This window comes from Leptonychotes weddellii, chromosome 8, assembly GCF_054177405.1.
Source record: "Leptonychotes weddellii isolate Sample4059 chromosome 8, ASM5417740v2, whole genome shotgun sequence".
Classification (NCBI taxonomy): domain Eukaryota; kingdom Metazoa; phylum Chordata; class Mammalia; order Carnivora; family Phocidae; genus Leptonychotes; species Leptonychotes weddellii.
This window is the reverse complement of record NC_138376.1, coordinates 85,104,517-85,121,843: the sequence shown is the minus strand read 5'-3', so window position 1 is coordinate 85,121,843 and position 17,327 is coordinate 85,104,517. Positions and strand designations below refer to the sequence as shown.

The following is a 17,327-nucleotide window of genomic DNA, read 5'->3' as shown; positions in this document are numbered from 1 at the left end:
TCTCAAATAAATACATAAATCTTTTTTTTTTTAAAGGGCAGATGTAATTTCTTTTTTTTTTTTTAATGTTTTATTTATTCATGAGAGTCAGAGAGAGAGAGAGAGAGGCAGAGGCAGAGGCAGAGGGAGAAGCAGGCTCCCCGCCTAGCAGGGAGTCCGATGCGGGACTCGATCCCAGGACCCTGGGATCATGACCTGAGCCGAGAGCAGACGCTTAACCATCTGAGCCACCCAGGCGCCCCGAAATAAATACATAAATCTTTAAGAAAATTCTCTAGTAGCTCATTTAAAAATATAAATATGTGAAGTAAAATTTAATATATTTTATGGAGCACAATACATTCAGACTATTATCATCTTAACATGTAATCAATATAAAAATTAATTACATGCTTTACATTTCTTTTTTTATGCTAAATATTTGAAATCCAATGTGTTTTTTACATTTACAGCATACCTTAATTTGCACCAGGCCCATTTCAAATACACAAGTACCTTTCAAGTACTTAACAGCCACCTGTGGCAAGTTGTTGCCACATTAGCCTAGTTCTAGAACAGTGGTTCTCAAGAAGTGGTACCCAGACCAGCAGCAGCAGAAGCACCAGGGAACTCTTAGAAGAACAGATTCTTGGGCCCCATTCCAAACCTACTGAATCAGACCCTGTGGGATTGGGGAACACCAATCTGTATTTTAACAAGTCCCTTCTGGTAATTCTGAAAGATGCTAAGGTTTGAGAACCATTACTCTAGACAGTTGCCTCTCCAACCCAATTCAAATCTGGGACAGCCATGTCAGGCTACTACTAAGGAAGAGAGCCCCTTCTCTTGAGATCAACAATTCTTGGCTAGATGAAGTTGGTATTCTCTTGTATGGAAATCCTCTAGTGCTTGTTGTGGTTCCATTTCTTGGGACTGTGGAATGAATTACCAGACACATAATTTAAACATGGTTTCATTTATCACTTTGTTTAAGGAGGAAACAACACCCCACAGTAACTACCCTATGCTATCACCTTGAATTTAGTTACTAAGTTCTCTTGTCCTCACTTTCCTCATCCATAAAATGGGGATCCTTTAATAAATGTTGGCAATTTTTAAAACAATTTTTATTTATTTTTTTTAGTAATCTCTACACCCAGTGTTGGGCTCGAACTCACGACCGCCAATCAAGAGTAACGAGTTCTTCTGACCAAGCCCGCCACGCACCTGGGCAACTTTTTTCAAAGTACTGTGTGCAAAAAGAAGTCAGCAAAAGCAACTGATATTTTATCTAAAACTAATGATGTAATGTATGGGGATTAACATAAGAATAAAAAAAATAAATAAAAAATAAAAAAAACCAGCAACTGATATTTTTAAACAACATTTAAAAAAAAAACTAGTGGGCAGGAAAGGTAATATAGATTTTGAGCATAGAAGCAGAAGCTAATTCACTTCTATTTCTCAGAACATTAGATTTGCTGAGGGGGGAGGGTAAGGTTCTTGCCAAAATCACTAAGGGGAATGAATCTGAGCATGCCTTAAAGGAGAATTTTCAGTAAACAGGAATTAACTATAAAGAAAATCAGGAAGCCAAAGTGTTTCTTTTTATGAAGTTACATCCTGCCATAGAAAAGCTGGATAGGAAATAAAGACTGATGCACTCCCAACTATATACGAAACTGGCTATTATTTCATCAAGGAAAATCTGAGCAAAAGCTCAGATTCGATGAAGGAAAAAAAACATGAGGAGGCTAAATGTCACGAGAAACCAAAGACAACCAATAGCTACAATTAAACATGATTTGGGGAAAATCTATACAAACAAATCTCTACTCTGTGATTTCAGATTCCTAAGTTGCCACCTGCCCTCTCCACCCCTCCCCCTATTTCAGTAATACTTCCTCCAGACTTCTGCTTGAAAATAAATATGTGTGTGTCCACGAAAATAGGATACTAATAGATTAATCTTAATTTCCTCCTTCTCCCCCTTCCTCCTTCTCTTTATTAATATTAATTGTGAGTTTCCAGGGTTCTCCTGGTTTTTCCAAGTTTCGGTGATGGAATTCTACCTTGCTCCGCACTCTTCGGTTTGATCAGCGAAAACGTTTTCGTTGGCCAATTTATCCTCCCACCTTCAAATGAAAAGACACCAGAAAGGCAAGATAGCCCTTTCTCCAGGCAGGTTCCCATGGTTTGGGGGGAATGGCAGATGCCTTTCTGCAGTGGCAGCTGCAACCTCCCGCAAAGCCGAAACTGCAGCTCACACTCTCCCCTTCTTCCCCCGCCCAAACCCACTACCTCGCAAGTCCACACAATCCTTAAAAGCACACACACAACTCCTCCAACCTCGCATCCCCTCTCACAACCCACACGGCACGCACGCCAGGATGCCTGCTGCCACAGTAACGCTCAACCCACTCGGTGGCCCCACCCCTTTCAGCCCCGCCCCCGCCCCAGACACCAATGGTCGCCGCCCGCAACTCCCGACGGATGCGTTGATAGGTCAGCGGGGCCTGCCACTCTCAGCGTGCGTCCCGCCCTGTCCTCGCTCGGGGCTGGGGCTGGAGGGGCCGGAGCATCAGCGTGAGTAGCTGGGAGCAGCCGCGGCGGCGGCGGCGCGTTGTTGCAGTTGCGCCATCTGTCAGGAGCGGAGCCGGCGAGGAGGGGGCTGCCGCGGGAGAGGAGGAGGGGTCGTCGTGACCAAAGGCCGCCGAGACTCGCCCGCCGGCCGGCCGCAAAAGCAGAGGCAGAGTACCCTCCGAGCCGCGCGTTCTCTCCCGTCCGGGCGCGCGGCGCTTCAGCCAGCGCACCGAGAGCTCTCCGGGCGCACACAAAGCCGCCGCCCGCGCCGCACCGCCCGGCGGCCGCCGTCCGCGCCTGGGAAGGATCCGGCCGCCGGGCCGGGGACACCCGGCGCCGCCCCCTCGGCGCTCTCGGAAGGCCCACCGGCTCCCGGGCCCGGCGAGGAGCCACCGGAGCCGCCTCGGCCGCGCCGGAGAAGGGCGGCGAGAAGACCATGTGAATGGGCTCCGGAGCCTGAGCGCCGCGCAGGTAAGCGGCTGAGGATGCGCCGCGGGAGGGCCGTGGGGATGCTGCGGAGACGCCAGCCACCGGCGCCCCCGCGCTGCGCCGCCCCCGCCGCGGGGCCCCGCGCTGCGGTCTCCCGGCCGCCGCCGCCTCCGGGGCGCCCCGCGGGGCTGCCGAGGAGTTGGCCCCGCTCGGAGTCTTCCCGCGGCCGCGCCGGAGGACACCTCTGCGGGGTGCGGCCCTGAGGTGGCGCAGGGATGGGGGCCCATTTCCTCGCCTGCGAGCGGGCGCGGGGTGAGAATAGGAATTGGCTGGGGGGGCGAGGCTGGCCCAGACTCCACCCTCGCCCTCCTTTCGGGGGCCCCCCACGGGGACTCGGTCTGTGTGTGTTGTTTTAATGTCAGGGATGATGTAATCACTTAATAATTGATGCCCCGTGCTGCTTCCCTCCCCACCCCATCCCATCCCACCCCACCCCACCCCTGCCCCACTCCTCCACCTCTCGGCCTCCTCCTGCGGTCGTCGCTTTCCTCAGCGCATCCTCCTGCCTATTTCTGGCACCTCCCTAGCACTTCCCCCATCCTCCCCTTCACTCTTCCTGTGCCGCCACCCACCCAACCTTCCCCTGTCCCCCGTGCTGGAGCCTTCGCTCTTCTTCCTCTGCCTCCCCACCCCTTCTGCTCCCTCAAGCTCCTTTCTCCTCCCTTCCCTGCTCGCTGGATTTCCTCTCTACTTCCCTAGATCGATGACTGTTTTTTTTTTTTTTCTTTTTTTTTGGTCGCCTCCCCTCTCTTATCTCTGCGACCACAGGCAGAGGGGACTGGGCCAGAAAGAGGCCACCGAGGTTGGGCCCAGGCAGAGATTTGCTGGGACTCATGAGAAGAGGGATAATAAAATCACCCTTCTTTCCCCTCCTCCCCTTAATAAATCACACAGACTTGCCGGGTGTGTGTGTGTCTGTGTATGTGTGTGTGTGTGTGTGACACAAAGAGCCCTTTCAGTGCATAGAGAGGAGACGCACAAAGTACCCAAGGATGGACACGATGATTCTTATTTCTCTGCACTGGGGCTTCCCTTTCTCTCAGATAAAGCCGTTGATTTTCTCTCTGAGAGTCTTTCCTGCCACATTTACCAAAAAATAAAAGGCCCCAGATGCTGCGGGGTGGCAGGTGCTGTCATTTTGGTGTATTCCTGGACCCAGTAGTGTTGACTGGCAGCTGCAGTATTTCTTCGATTTAAGGGGGAAATGATTCCAGCAGTCTTAAGAGTTGCTTTACTAGCAAGGTAGCCCTCCTCTGCCTTGTTTTAACCTCCTCTCTTTTGGGGATAGGTACTAAAGAGCTGGGGGAGGATACACTGGTGTGGGGGCAGAAGAATTTTGCTTTGGAATCAGAATATTAAATTGGTGTTTGGTAAGAGTGAGGCAGCCAGACTTCTCTGAAGTCTAAGAAGTGCAAAAGTATTGAAATGCAATTTTGTCTGCCCAGTGGTGGTGTTTTACCCTTATATTTAAACAAGTTTTGGGGGGCATCAAAACCAGAATAAATTGGTATTTGGAAGACCACTGGAGACTATGTGTCTTCCCCGCTTCAGGGTAGCCTTCAGACACCCACATCCTTCCTCTTACCACCCAAGCCATGGTAATACTTTCCACCCTTTGTGCTCTTTCTCCTGAGTCCTGGTCCCATGGGTACTGTGCTTGCAGATGAAGGGACTCAGACTTTTGGAGGAAGTGGTTTGTTAACTATTTCAGGTTTGGGGGCACTTAACTACGAGCAAAGGATGTAGAGAATCTTCTGACAGAACTTTGAACCATCTGTTTGGTGTTCCTTCTAAAGAGGAAATGTTAATGTAAATTTAGAGGCTTAAAGGTCCATTTTGTATGCCAGTGACTATTACATGCTTAATTGATAATGTGAAAACTTTGAAACCATTGATTCCTAAGAGCATGGCTCCTTGACGGTTGTAATAGATCTGTCTCAAGTTTGTTCTTCAAGAATTTTATTAGAAAAGAGTTATGATTCATTAAACATTTATTTCTGCACTTTCTAAGGACATTCATCGTAGAACTTTTTACATTAAAAAAAAAAAGCAATGGGGTTAATGAGTGTACTGTAAAAACAAAGCGTTGTTTGTTTGATGCCAGACCCAGGAAGGAAAGTCAGTGCACAATAAGCTCACACTGTGTTGACCAAGCTAAAGAGACTTAATGATAAGGTTGAATGTGAACAAATGCACGCTCTGCTTTCTGTACTTTATGCTTTGTGCTGGGTCTGGACTCTCCAATCCCATCTGATTTTCTTGGGTTCTATTTAACCTTTAGGGCTCAGCTCAAAAGTCTTTGATGCTTTCTCCATCCTCCCCTCCAAACAAATCACCACACCTCCAATTTTGTTTTCAGACTTCAGCAGCAGGCATTATGTTTGGCATGTCTCTGTCTCCATCATTAGCCAGTCAGCACATTGAGAGAAGGAACCTGGTCTTACTTAATCCTGTTTCAATAAATGTGAGTTAAGTCTTTGGTATGTGCCAGGCACCTGGATTCATTAAGCTCATGTTAGCAGCTATAACAAATAGGCCTGCAAAAATGTAATGGCTCAAAAGCATTAGATGTTTATTATTCCTCATGTAGTAGTCCACTTTTTAAATGCTTTGGCCTGGAAATGACACCCATCACTTCTACTCACATCCTATACATGAGGGCTAGTTATATGGCCACATTTAACTGCAGGGGAGCCTGGGAAATATAGGTTAGCCACTTGACTAAGAAAAAAAATCAAGAAGAAATGTATTTTGGGCCCCCAGCTTTGCCATATGTTGCCACTCAACAAGGCACAGTCATTGCCCTCAGGGAGTTTGCAGGCTGATGAGAATTAAAATATATGGAAACTGGAGCCTGTACCCATCATTGCTTTTATTCTTTTGGTTTCTTGAGTTGAGATCTTTTTATTTTAAACGTGTTTCGAAGAACTTTGCTTTTTGTCGGTTCAAGTAGCTAGTTCCCACTCAGTGATTACTTTCAATACAGTGATCTTAGGCTTCCAGTGTTGACTTTGATATGGTTCTTTTACTCCAGGAGCATCTTTCTTGGCCCAGTTTTTTATTTGCTGATTTAAAGACTCCCAAAGTGTCTAGGAGGGTCCTTAGAAATCACAGTTCTACCTTGTCTTAATTGAAAGAGGAAAGCAGATTGCAGAGGAGAAATTTCTTGCCTAGGGCCATGCTAATGGGAAGGGAGCCCTGGTAGGCCCAGCTCTCCGTCCTGCCTGGTTCCCCTTCACCACACAGCTGCCCTGACTTGGTGACTGTGAGCCCTGCCTTGCGTATTCCATGGAGATTAAGTGAGCTTCCAGACCTCCAGGAGCAGGGCAAACTGCTAAGTGTTCTGGATAGTCTCTGTTCTCCACAGGCCTCCAAACTGTTGGAGCAATGCAGTCCATACTAGTCATCATACTTAATAATGCACGTAGTTTTGCTACAGACATTTCATTATATTCATCTGATCTGCAGACATTAGCCAAATGTGTTATTGTGTGCAAGGCACTGGGAGATAGGGTCATGAAAATGAATGCTTCTGCTGTCCTTGCTCTTCAAGGGCTCACAGTCCGCTAGAGGAGATAAAAATAAATAAATAATAGCTAACTTTTATTGAGCATTTACTATGTGTCAAGCAGTGTTGAAGTTCTAGTCTTAATAAAAACGATATGAAGTGGTTTTGGTTATCTTCATTTTACAGATGGAAAATTGAAGCAGGGGAGGTTAAGTAACTAACTCAAGATCATATAGTTATTGGGTGGTAGAGTCACAATTCGGGCCCAGTTAGTTTGGTTTCAGAGCCCTTGCTCTTAGGCAGTATGCAAAATACTATATACGGATATAATGATATTAATTAAAATATGCCATATGGGCGGATGACTAAATGCTTTGGAAATTGATACTTCTAATTGTTGTGAAGCAACTTCATATTTAAATAAAAATAACGTTAAAAATGGGAAAGCAAAGCATGTTGATGGGGAAATACTTCTACTCTCTGTGATTTCCATTTTAAGCTGGGTCCTTCTGTGGGCCACAGACAGGTCTGTGTTTGTGAATTGTCCTATGTATTTACTCATTCAGCAGCATTCATTCGTTGTATCCACCATGCCAGACATTGAACTGAATGCTTCAGGGGCAGAGGTGTGATCCTGCCCCAAGGAACTTACCTGGATAAAGGAAGTCTCTGACCACCGTGATTCAAGAGGTCCTCACAAGAGCAAGAGATGGGAGCATGATCTCTGCAAAGAGGTGGGAAAGTGGGGCAGCCAGGCAGAAAAGGTTGGAGGAGGTGTCTTTGAGATGAAGAGTAGGAGTCAGCTGGTAGAGTGTTGTCAGAAGGCCATTGCCCCAGAAGGAGCAGCCTAGAAGGCAAATGCACAGACCTTTTGGGAAATTGCAAGTAGTTCAGAGTAGGTGGTGGTTGTAGAAAGATGGACAGAGGAAGAAGATGGGGCTAGAGGAAAAATTGAGAATGTTCTTGTAAGTACAGTTGACCTTTGAAAAACATGGGTTTGAACTGTGCAGTCCACTTACATGCATTTCTTTGATAAATACAGTACAGTATTGGAAATGTATTTTCCTTATGATTTTCTTAACATTTTTTCTCCAGCTTACTTTATTGTAAAAATGTAGTATATAATAGATATAACATACAAAATATGTGTTAATCAACTCTTTATGTTATCAGCACCCTCAACAGTAGGCTATTAGTAGTTAAGTTTCAGAGGAGTCAAAAAATTATACACAGATTTTAGACTGCATGGGGATCAGCACCCCTAACCCCTGCATTGTTCAAGGGTCAGAATGGCAGAATGCCATGTAAGAGTTGTAAGTGGAAATGCTACTTTGATCTAATTTGTATTTTATAAAAGCATCTGGCCACCGTGTGGGCTGTTGACCAGAGGCAGTCAAGACCGATGCAGGGAAGGTAGTTATGGAAACTCAGATGAGCAATAGATAAAGGTCTGAATGGAAGGAATGGAAGTGGGAGTGGAACAAAAAAGAGTAAGAGGGGGTGAGACAGTATATGAGGGGGGTGCAGAAGAGGGGTCCTGAGAAATTAGGTGGAGAGAGACATGCAGACAGGTAATACAGTAAGACAGGAGAGGACAGGTGTGTAAAATGATGACTTTATAATGGACTTTGGACTGTCAGGTCCAGGTATGTCAAGGCAGTTGAATAGATGGGTCTGGAGTGGAGACGAGGACTTTTAAATATAAGTCTATTAGGGGCGCCTGGGTGGCTCAGATGGTTAAGTGTCTGCCTTCGGCCCAGGTCACGATCCCAGGGTCCTGGGGTCGAGTCCCGCATCGGGCTCCCTGCTAGGCGGGGAGCCTGCTTCTCCCTCTGCTGCTGCCTCTCTCTATCTCTCTCTCTGACTCTCATGAATAAATAAATAAAACATTTAAAAATATATATATATAAGTCTATTAGTAGCAAATTAGAAACTACTTGAAACAATAGATGTGGGCAATATCACTCAGGGAGTTTGCAGGCAGGGCTGAGGGAGAGCCCAGGAACGGAGGAGGGAGAGGAGCCCGGGCCCTGAATGGTACAGCCAGAGTGTTGAGCAGGCCCAGGGGAGAGAGGTGTCCCTGATCCCCAGGAGGGGAGGGTTATGCCCCAGAGATTAAGCAAAGTTAAGAATGAAAAGTGTAGTTTGATTTAGCACCAAAGATCTCTGAATCTGGCCAGAGCAGCATCAGGGGAATAAGGAGTGGCAGTCTACAACTCTGCTGCTCCCCAGATCAGGGTAGAAACATGTATGAACCGTAGAACATACAGCCATAAGGGATGGAGATCATGTAGTCCAACATGTCTGTTTTCCTTATGAGGAAAAATGAGGCCCAGGGGGCTAAGTGACTTGTCCAAGGTGGCAGAATCACCATGTAGAACCAGGTGTCAAGCCTTCCAGCCCAGGTGAGGGATGTGGTCAAGAGCAGGGACGCGGGTGTGGTCCTGGTTCCCCTCCCAGCAGTGTGAACGGGGCCAAGTTACCTAAACTCTCTGTGCCTCCCTTTTTGCACCTTTAAGCTTTGCTATGAGGAATCAGTGAGATAATAAATGTAGAACACTCAGAATAGTGCCCCACACATGGGAACAGCTGTGAATCTGCTGCTGCTGTTTCGTGTGTGTGTGCGCGTACACATATAACATACATACAACATATATATCCCTTAGGGAAGGGAAAATGAAGATATATTGTCTGCATAAAAGGAAATTTTGAATATTTTAGAAAGAGATTTGGGTGATTGTCAGGCCTGGGTCAAGAATTACTGGGAAGGTGGGAAAGTTTATATAGTAGGATTGAAAACAACATATTTAGCAAGTTTTCTTAAGAAATGCAGAGCCTTTTTTATTCTTGAGAATAGAAAACATAAAAGTACTTTGAAATTAGCCCTATGAAAGGGTTTCTTGGTTTTAGTCAGATAACCAGAATTTTAACCTATTTACAATGTAAGTCCCTTGAGTTTGACTTCAGAATGTCATCATACTTCCCAAAGGTAAAGACTACAGAGTAGAGGGAGAAAACATGAGTTATGACTTTCATGAACTTGGTTCCTCTGAGAAAAGGGTGATTTGGATTATTTAAAGAAATCTCTTTTTTTCCCCCCTCAGTGTTTCTAGTTGAGCAAATCTAATTTTTGGCTGCTAAAACACATGAGTAGCCTAAACAGTGTTACCCGACTGGACTTAGGCGACCTGCAGTACAGAGAGCCTAGGCTAAGTGGCACTCTGGACTTGATTAGAACACAGTAATCCTGGAAGGATATAAACTGAACTGGATTTATGGTCTAATAAAAATGTGGAAAGAAAATATAATGCTTACTGACTCATGAAACTTTAACAACGTTTGTAAGGCTCTGAGTTGTCATAATGTTTGGATGAGAGCATTTTCCCATTCGTCTCAGAGCTTCCAGAATGACCTGCGGGAGGCCTCACTTTGGATGTGAAGCTGACTTGGGTCCTTCCTGGGTGTTTTTAGGAAGCGGAGATCATCACATATTTCTGCCCTTGTAGACCTGTGACCTCAAGCAGCACCCTGTTGGTTTGGGCAAATATGTATCGAACATCTATTAACTATAAATTTGGGGAGAAAAATATACAGTATGGGAAGGTCTTAGCTAATTTCTTACTTTAATTCATAAGGCTTTTTCTGAGGGCTACTTATTTCTGGCCTTGTGATAATGTCAAAAAGCATGTAGCAACCACAAGTACTCACCCCTCCTTAAATACACCATAAAAATAATAATACCTACCACTTTTATTGCACCCTGGGGGCCTTGTTAAGTTCTTTACATACAGTAATTTACTTAATTATAACAACTCTGTGAGGCAGGTGTTATTATCCCCATTGATCAAATGGGAAGACTGAGGCTCAGAAAGGTAAAGTAACTTGTGCATTGTCACACAGCTAATTACTAGAGAAGCCAGGTCTGTCTGCCTCCTAAGCTCATGCCTGCTTTTGCTCCAGAGCTGTGGTTCCTTGTTCCCTGCTTGCTTTCTAACGTCCTTGCCTTTGCTTTGCAGTTGCTTCTGTGTTAAGTGTTGAAGGATATAGACACCTTTACCCCCTAGTGGAAACCTCACTCCTTCATTGCTCCATTCAAGACTTACCTTCCGCGAAGCCCCCTCTTTGGTCCTCTCTCTGGGCCCCCATGGCACTTGGTTACCACCTCATCATCACCCTTATCACAGTCTGACTTACAAGGCAAAATGGCATCAGCTGGGTGAGAGAATGGGTGGATACTGGTCTTTTTCATTGACTTGTGAGCTCTTTGGAAGTCAGGGACTATATCATATTCATGGTTGATTGGCCAGCACAACACTCAGCATTATTCCATGATGTACTATCATTATTATTCCCACTTAACAGAGGGGAAACTGATGCATATAGGAGGTAATTTCAATAGGCTCACACAGCTAGTCAGCAGCAGAGCTGGAATCTGAACACAGGCAGTCAGTCTGACTCCAGAATCTCTGCTCCTAACACTAAATTTGTTCCATCTCTCAAATGAGATTGTAAGCTGTAAGGATGGAGACAGTGCATATCACCTCGTAGCCCAGTGCCCTCACAGTCCACGCCCAGTAAACGTCAGCCCTCTTGTTCTTCCATCCACCCTGGCAGAACAACAAACAAAAAATATTGAACTAGGCCTTAGCTCATAATAATAATAATAAGGAGAGAGCTTTAGGGCCGTGGTTACATGAATATTCTCTGAGAATCTTATAGAGTGCATATGCCCAGGCCCTCTTCTGACTCAGTAGTCTGGGGCAGGCAGGGTTGAACACTGAGATCTCTTCTGGATATGAGAATGGCAGTGGGGATGGAACCATCAGGGAGGTAGCTTCTGAAAGACAAGGAATGAAGCAAGCACAGTGAGTCTCAGCCACATTGATGAGAGCAGGCCATGAAGTGGTAGAAAATCATCAATCAGCCAGAGCCAGAGCCAGCAGCCGCCCAGGGGAGGCTGGGGATCAGAAATCAATCACAGGAAGACCACTTACTTTGTATTTTTAAGATTTCTAAGTACCTGCTTCTTTTGAATGTGCTGGTGGGATTTTATCTGATGAATTTAAACACTTTCATTTTTTTTTTCAGAGCTTCCATCTTTGAGGTTCCCAAAAATAGTAGGCTTTTCATGGAGTTGTATAAGGATTCCATCTGCTTTATACCAAAAAGTAGGGCTTTAATGGAAAGCTAAAAATGAGCCAGATCGCCTTTCCCACAACAAAGCCCAGGGCACTTTTCCCAATCCTTTCTTCTTTTAATCCCCAGAAAAAGTTACTGAATCTGTATTTCTATGAGATCCTCCCCCCCCCCCCGCCCCAATTTAAATTCTACTGAAAAGGCAAATAAACACTAACAAGTTTCTTCATTTCCACACATTGTCCTATCTATTTAAAAGCAATAATGGTTTCAAATATTGTCACTTGTAAAATTTGATTTTCCTTTCAGTTTTCATTTTATTCCAGAACTGTGTGGTATGTTGCCTGTAACCAAGCACATGCACACAAGGCTACTTGAAAAGTGCTGATTTCTATTAAAGGTTTCTTTCTCTTATTTGCTCTCAGAGTTTGGAGGCTTTCACCTTTCATTATGGAGTTTATTGTCCAACCTATAAGTAAAAACAGAGCACCTCATTGTTTTCAGATGTCACAGCTGAGTTATCAGTGAACGCTAACATTCTGTCATTCTCTATCTTTTATTATCATCTCTTACTTGAAATGGCAATTGTGTGGTTGTCCTTTATATAAATCTCTGCCCGATCTGTATTTTCTTAATGTTATGTCCTTCAGGCTCTCCCGTGGTTTGCAAATCACGACTGCAGTTGCTTCACTCCTATACCTTCTAAATTGAGTGAGGAGATGTCGATCCATGTAAAATGGATGTGCTGGTTGATGTAGATACTGGTTTTCTTGCCTCGTCCCTTTACTAACAACCCACTGAGTAGGAGAAAGGCCCCATTCCTTAGGATGGCATTCAGCGCCTTCCATCTCCACATCCTTGGTCATATCTGGCTCACTTCATTCACCACTACACTAACACTTGATTAGCAAGATGTCATACTTCTTTAATATGAAGTATGTGTTCCGGCCTTTGTTTTCCTTTCTGGAATCCCCTAATCCTTCTTTCCCCTCAGAATTCTACCCATTTTTCAAGGCCCAGCTGGAATCCCAGCTCTGAGAAATTTCCCCTAATCTCCTCATCCTCTTGCATTGAACATTTGTGAGCAATTGTCTCCTAATAAATGATGCCTTATGTTGTTAAATTCTCATATGAGGACTCCAAGGTGCAGAGAAATTTTGTGACTTGCCCAAGGTCATACATCCAGTAATTCAGTTTAGACTAGAATACAGGTCTCCAAGAAATCTATGTATATGGGTCCTGTTTTCTCAAGAGACTGTGGCCCCATGTGTGCTGCGCATCCCCCCTTTTTGTCCCCCTATACCATGTAGCACAATGGCATTCATAGTGCAGATACTCGGTGGATGTTTATTCAGACAGGCCCTGGATCAGGGCACTGGAATTTGTAGCTCGTTTCCCGGCCATCTGTGGGGCTAGGCTAGCATCTCCTTGGACATCGAGCTTCTGTAGTTTCTGATGGCACCACATTCACTCTCTACCGACCCACATGGTTTAGGTCCAGTGATTGTCCCAGACTGTTTCAGTAACCACCATTGTATTTTGAGAATGGTATATGTTTAAAGATCTTTTTCTCATAATTTGAACTTTTTATAAAAAATTTAGAGTGGTCAGGGAAGGGGGGTGCGCCTGGGTGGCTCAGTCGGTTAAGCGTCCAACTTTTGATTTTGGCTCAGGTCACGATCTCAGGATTGTGGGATCAAGCCCTGCATTGGGCTCTGCACTCAGCGGGGAGTCTGCTGAAGATTCTCTCTCCCTCTGCCTTCCCCCGCCCCGTATGTGTGTGCATGCTCTCTCTCTCACTCACACACACACACAAATATACACAAACAAATATTTTTAAAAATTTTAGAGTGGTCAGGGAAATAGTTACTTCTTTGTCCTCTGCCATTAGGCTTTCACCAGTAAGATTTTCACCAAAACCATAGGGATTTAGCAGTGGTGCAGTGACATCCAAGACCAGGGGAAACGCAGAATATTTCAATACCAGGAGGAAACTGGGAGAACACAGTAGTGGACGGTGGAAGTGGGGTTACTGCACAGTGGCCACCAGCGTTGTGCCTGGAAGTCTGTGAGGACTAGTGAGGGTCGGTGCCCACTCATTTCTGCACCTCTCAAAGCAGCGTTTACCTAAGTCCCTCATCCACATGACACCCAGCTGTGGCTGTGGGAGTACCTTCCTCTCCGTGTGTTAATTTTGTTTACTTGGTAGTATCACCATCTGAAGAATCTCCCTAGTAGAGGAGGAAGTTTCCATGGACTTAATATCCTACAAAGTAATGACTAACACTGTATCTCAACCAGAGCCTCTATATTGCCTTCAAAAGAATGACTAAAAATAAACCTTATAAAATGTTTTCCACGGTTAGGGTCGTTACTCGAGTCATTTCTATAACAAAATGCACAACAGCACAACAGTCAGTGTTTGTCAGCCACTTATTAAGAGTCTTTTCATCTACCTTTGAAGAGTTCTCTGCGATTCCTCTTTAATGTGTCCCCCTGCGTAGCCCTCACCTGGATGCCAAGTTTAATGTATCTGAGGGATGGAGAACAATACGAACACATTCTATGGATGTTGACCAACTGCTGCAGCCAAGAAGGGGAAGGGGAGGTACCTGGTGCTTCACTGTTACTTGAAATGTCATTATGGTCTTTGGAAAGTGGTAGTGAACTTTTCTCCTTCCATACCCATACATGGTCGATGATTTGAGCACACCCTCCACCCCCACTACCAAACTACCTCCTTAAATGTGGGAGATCACATACCACTGTCAAAATGCACTTTCTCCTTAGCTGGCATGTAATGTCACCACTTCATGTATTTATCCAGTTTGTGCTTGTTCAGTCACTTTTGTACATGGCATTGTCAATGTTGTCCATTTTCAGTAGCAGGTTTCCAGAAGGCTGAAAGCCCACCTCACTTAATTTGCTTTGTGCTATGTAGTACTACACTGAACTGTGCGTTTATTAAATGCTTGCTGATTATGTTCTAAGCTTCCAAGCTGGGAGGTCTTACAGATGTTTTCAGTACTTCTGGAATGAGATGCATCTTGAATAAATTATCTTCTGGTACTTAGTACATTAGGTCCTCTGCATTGGTAGATCCTCAGAGTCATGTTTAGAATCCAGATTTTGGTTGCACAGTTTTTTAGGTTCCACCTTATGTTCTACCTCCTTGGATGAAAATGCAGTGATGCCAACTTCTAATCCTGTCTGCAAATTAGGGCCAAAGCATAGGTAGATAATGTGCCATACCACATGCTTCTTTCCATATAAGTGTGGTTGCCCATATAATTCCCACTGTCCTATAGTCATTGTTCAACAGATTCTTGATTTCAGACTGCTAAGAGTTGAAGGTAGTTCTCTAAGAGGCCAAGAATTGCTTAGGGAAGGCCAGTGATGTGTGGCTGGGAAGGACCTAGAAGGACTACAGTATAATGAGCAGAGCCAGATGTGTCTGTGGGTGCCAGTAGTTTCAGGGAAGTTCTGGTTAGTTTATACCTAAGTGTGATACAAGGAGGACTGGCGCTTGGAAAACTGCAGCCCCAAACATTCTTTGATTGTACCTTGACCCAAGTATGGCATATGAGGAAGAGTCCAGTGTGGGAAGGTGTTAAGAGTCCCTGATCTAGGGTGCCCAAGGCAAACTCCACTGCCTTCCCTGATCTCCTGTCCCTAGCTGTGACAGAGGTTCTGTTTGTAGGGGATGAAGTACCCTGGACTCCACTCCCACAATAATGCTCCCATGCACTTGAGATTCAGAACTGCCACGTGGGAAGAGCCCTGTTCTGTGCTCCCCACCAGGACACTCAGCTGGGCTTTCAGAACCTCTTATATGAGCTAGAACACACAGAAATGATCCACTAATGAGGGTGATGTTGGTGAGACTGCAGAGAGAGGGGATAAAGGATCAGCAAAGAGTTGGCAGGGGCAAGATCATAATGGGTATAGAAGGAGCCCTTGCGTTAGTCTGCTGTGGCTGCAACAAATTACCCCAAACTAGGTGGCTTAAAACAACAGAAAAATTTCTCTTATAGTTCTGGAGTCCAAAAGTCTTGAAATTAAGGTGTCACTAGAGTTGGCTCTTTCTGGAGGCTCCGAGGGAGATTCTGTTCCATGCCTCTTTCCTAGCTTCTGGTCGCTGCCGGCAGTCCTTGGCATCCCTTGGCTTTTAGACCCATCACTACAATTTCTGCCTCCAATACACAGGAGATTCTCCTCTGAGTGTCTTTGCATGGCCTTCTCCTCTTATAAGGACACTTGTCACTGGATTTAGGGGCCAACCTAATCCAAGATGATCTCATCTTAAGATCCTTCATTATATCTTCAGAGACCCTTTCTCCCTATGAGGTAACATTCACAGATTCCAGATGGGTATATTTTATAATGGGAAGGGGCCACTTTTCAACCCACTATAGCTCTCAAAGGGATAAAAATTAGCAGTAACTTGGAATGAGAAAGAACACATGGAAAGGTCTTTGCAAGTTTGGATGCCTACTGAGGGGAAGGCACGGTATTTTACATGTGTGATTTCTAACTATTACTGAAAGGATAAAGATACTGACACATGGAGTGTCTTGAAGCTTTTCAGTAAAATTGGAGGCTGAGCCATCATCCAAGGTTGGAAGGTTTGGATATGGGAGAGGGGCTTGGAGAATCTAGAAAAAGCCCAAACAGCCATGAAAATACAGGGTAACATGTTAATAGGTGAATAAAAAGTATTACAGAGAGGGTGCCTGGTTGGATTGGTCGGTGGAGCATGTGACTTTTGATCTTGGGGTTGTGGGTTCGAGCCCCATGCTGGGTGTAGAGATTACTTAAAAATAAAATCTTAAAAAAAAGAAAAAAGAAAAGTATTACAGAGAAAGAGTGAGGCCCCATTGGAATTTGTAGGTCTTTTTAATGGTTTCCTTTAGGCCAGTTTTGTGATTTTGCCTGGTAGTACTTGTTACTTTGGAATGGAAATCTGACCTTGTGGTGACCTAAAGTTGAGAATTGATTTGAACAGTCAAGTGGGGAGGGTGTTCTAAGAGACTGAAGAAAATATTAGTTGAATCAGCTGCAAGTAGGATTCAGGCTGGGTAGGGGAGCAAGCTGATGGTGGATGGTGGATACAGTAAGGAAAGATCTGAGGTTTTAGGGATGTGATGAGTGAATACGGCAGGTATGGAGTAGTGGAAACAACGGCAGGAAGGCCTTAGAAAGAGGAAATCGAGGGGAGTGAAGAGTTCCAAAATGATGCTGAGCAAGGGTGGCTTCTTGTTGAATGGATCTCCACTCAACTGTAGAATAGCGATTGAGGACATTAGATAAGAAACCAAAAGCCATAGGCCTCTTTTGCCCTTGGTTCAAATATGTATGCAGTTGACCCTTGAACAACACAAAGGTTAGGGGTGCTGACCCCTTGGGTAGTCGAAAATCCATGTATAACTTTTGACTTAGCAAAAACATAACTATTAGCTATCTGTTGACTGGAAGCCTTATTGATCATCAGCAGTCAGTTAACATATTTCGTATGTTATATGTATAACGTACCATACTCTTACAATAAAGTAGACTTGAGAAAATATTAAGAAAATGAACCATAAGAGAAAAATACATTTACAGTACTATACAGTATTTATTAAAAAAAAAA

At 44.7% G+C, this 17,327-nt stretch overlaps 1 protein-coding gene across 6 annotated transcripts in view; it reads left to right on the top strand.

The window, feature by feature from the left end:
* Positions 1-2,551: 2,551 nt before the first annotated feature.
* FYN (FYN proto-oncogene, Src family tyrosine kinase) overlaps positions 2,552-17,327 on the top strand; it is a 211,075-nt gene continuing 196,299 nt past the window's right edge. For 4 of the 6 annotated variants that reach the window (XM_081828828.1, XM_081828826.1, XM_081828830.1 and 1 more), the window contains exon 1: positions 2,552-3,033. The gene's annotated coding sequence lies outside the window, so the exon portion shown is untranslated. The remainder of the gene's footprint in view (positions 3,034-17,327) is intronic. The other 2 variants (XM_081828825.1, XM_081828823.1) reach the window with 1 other exon arrangement.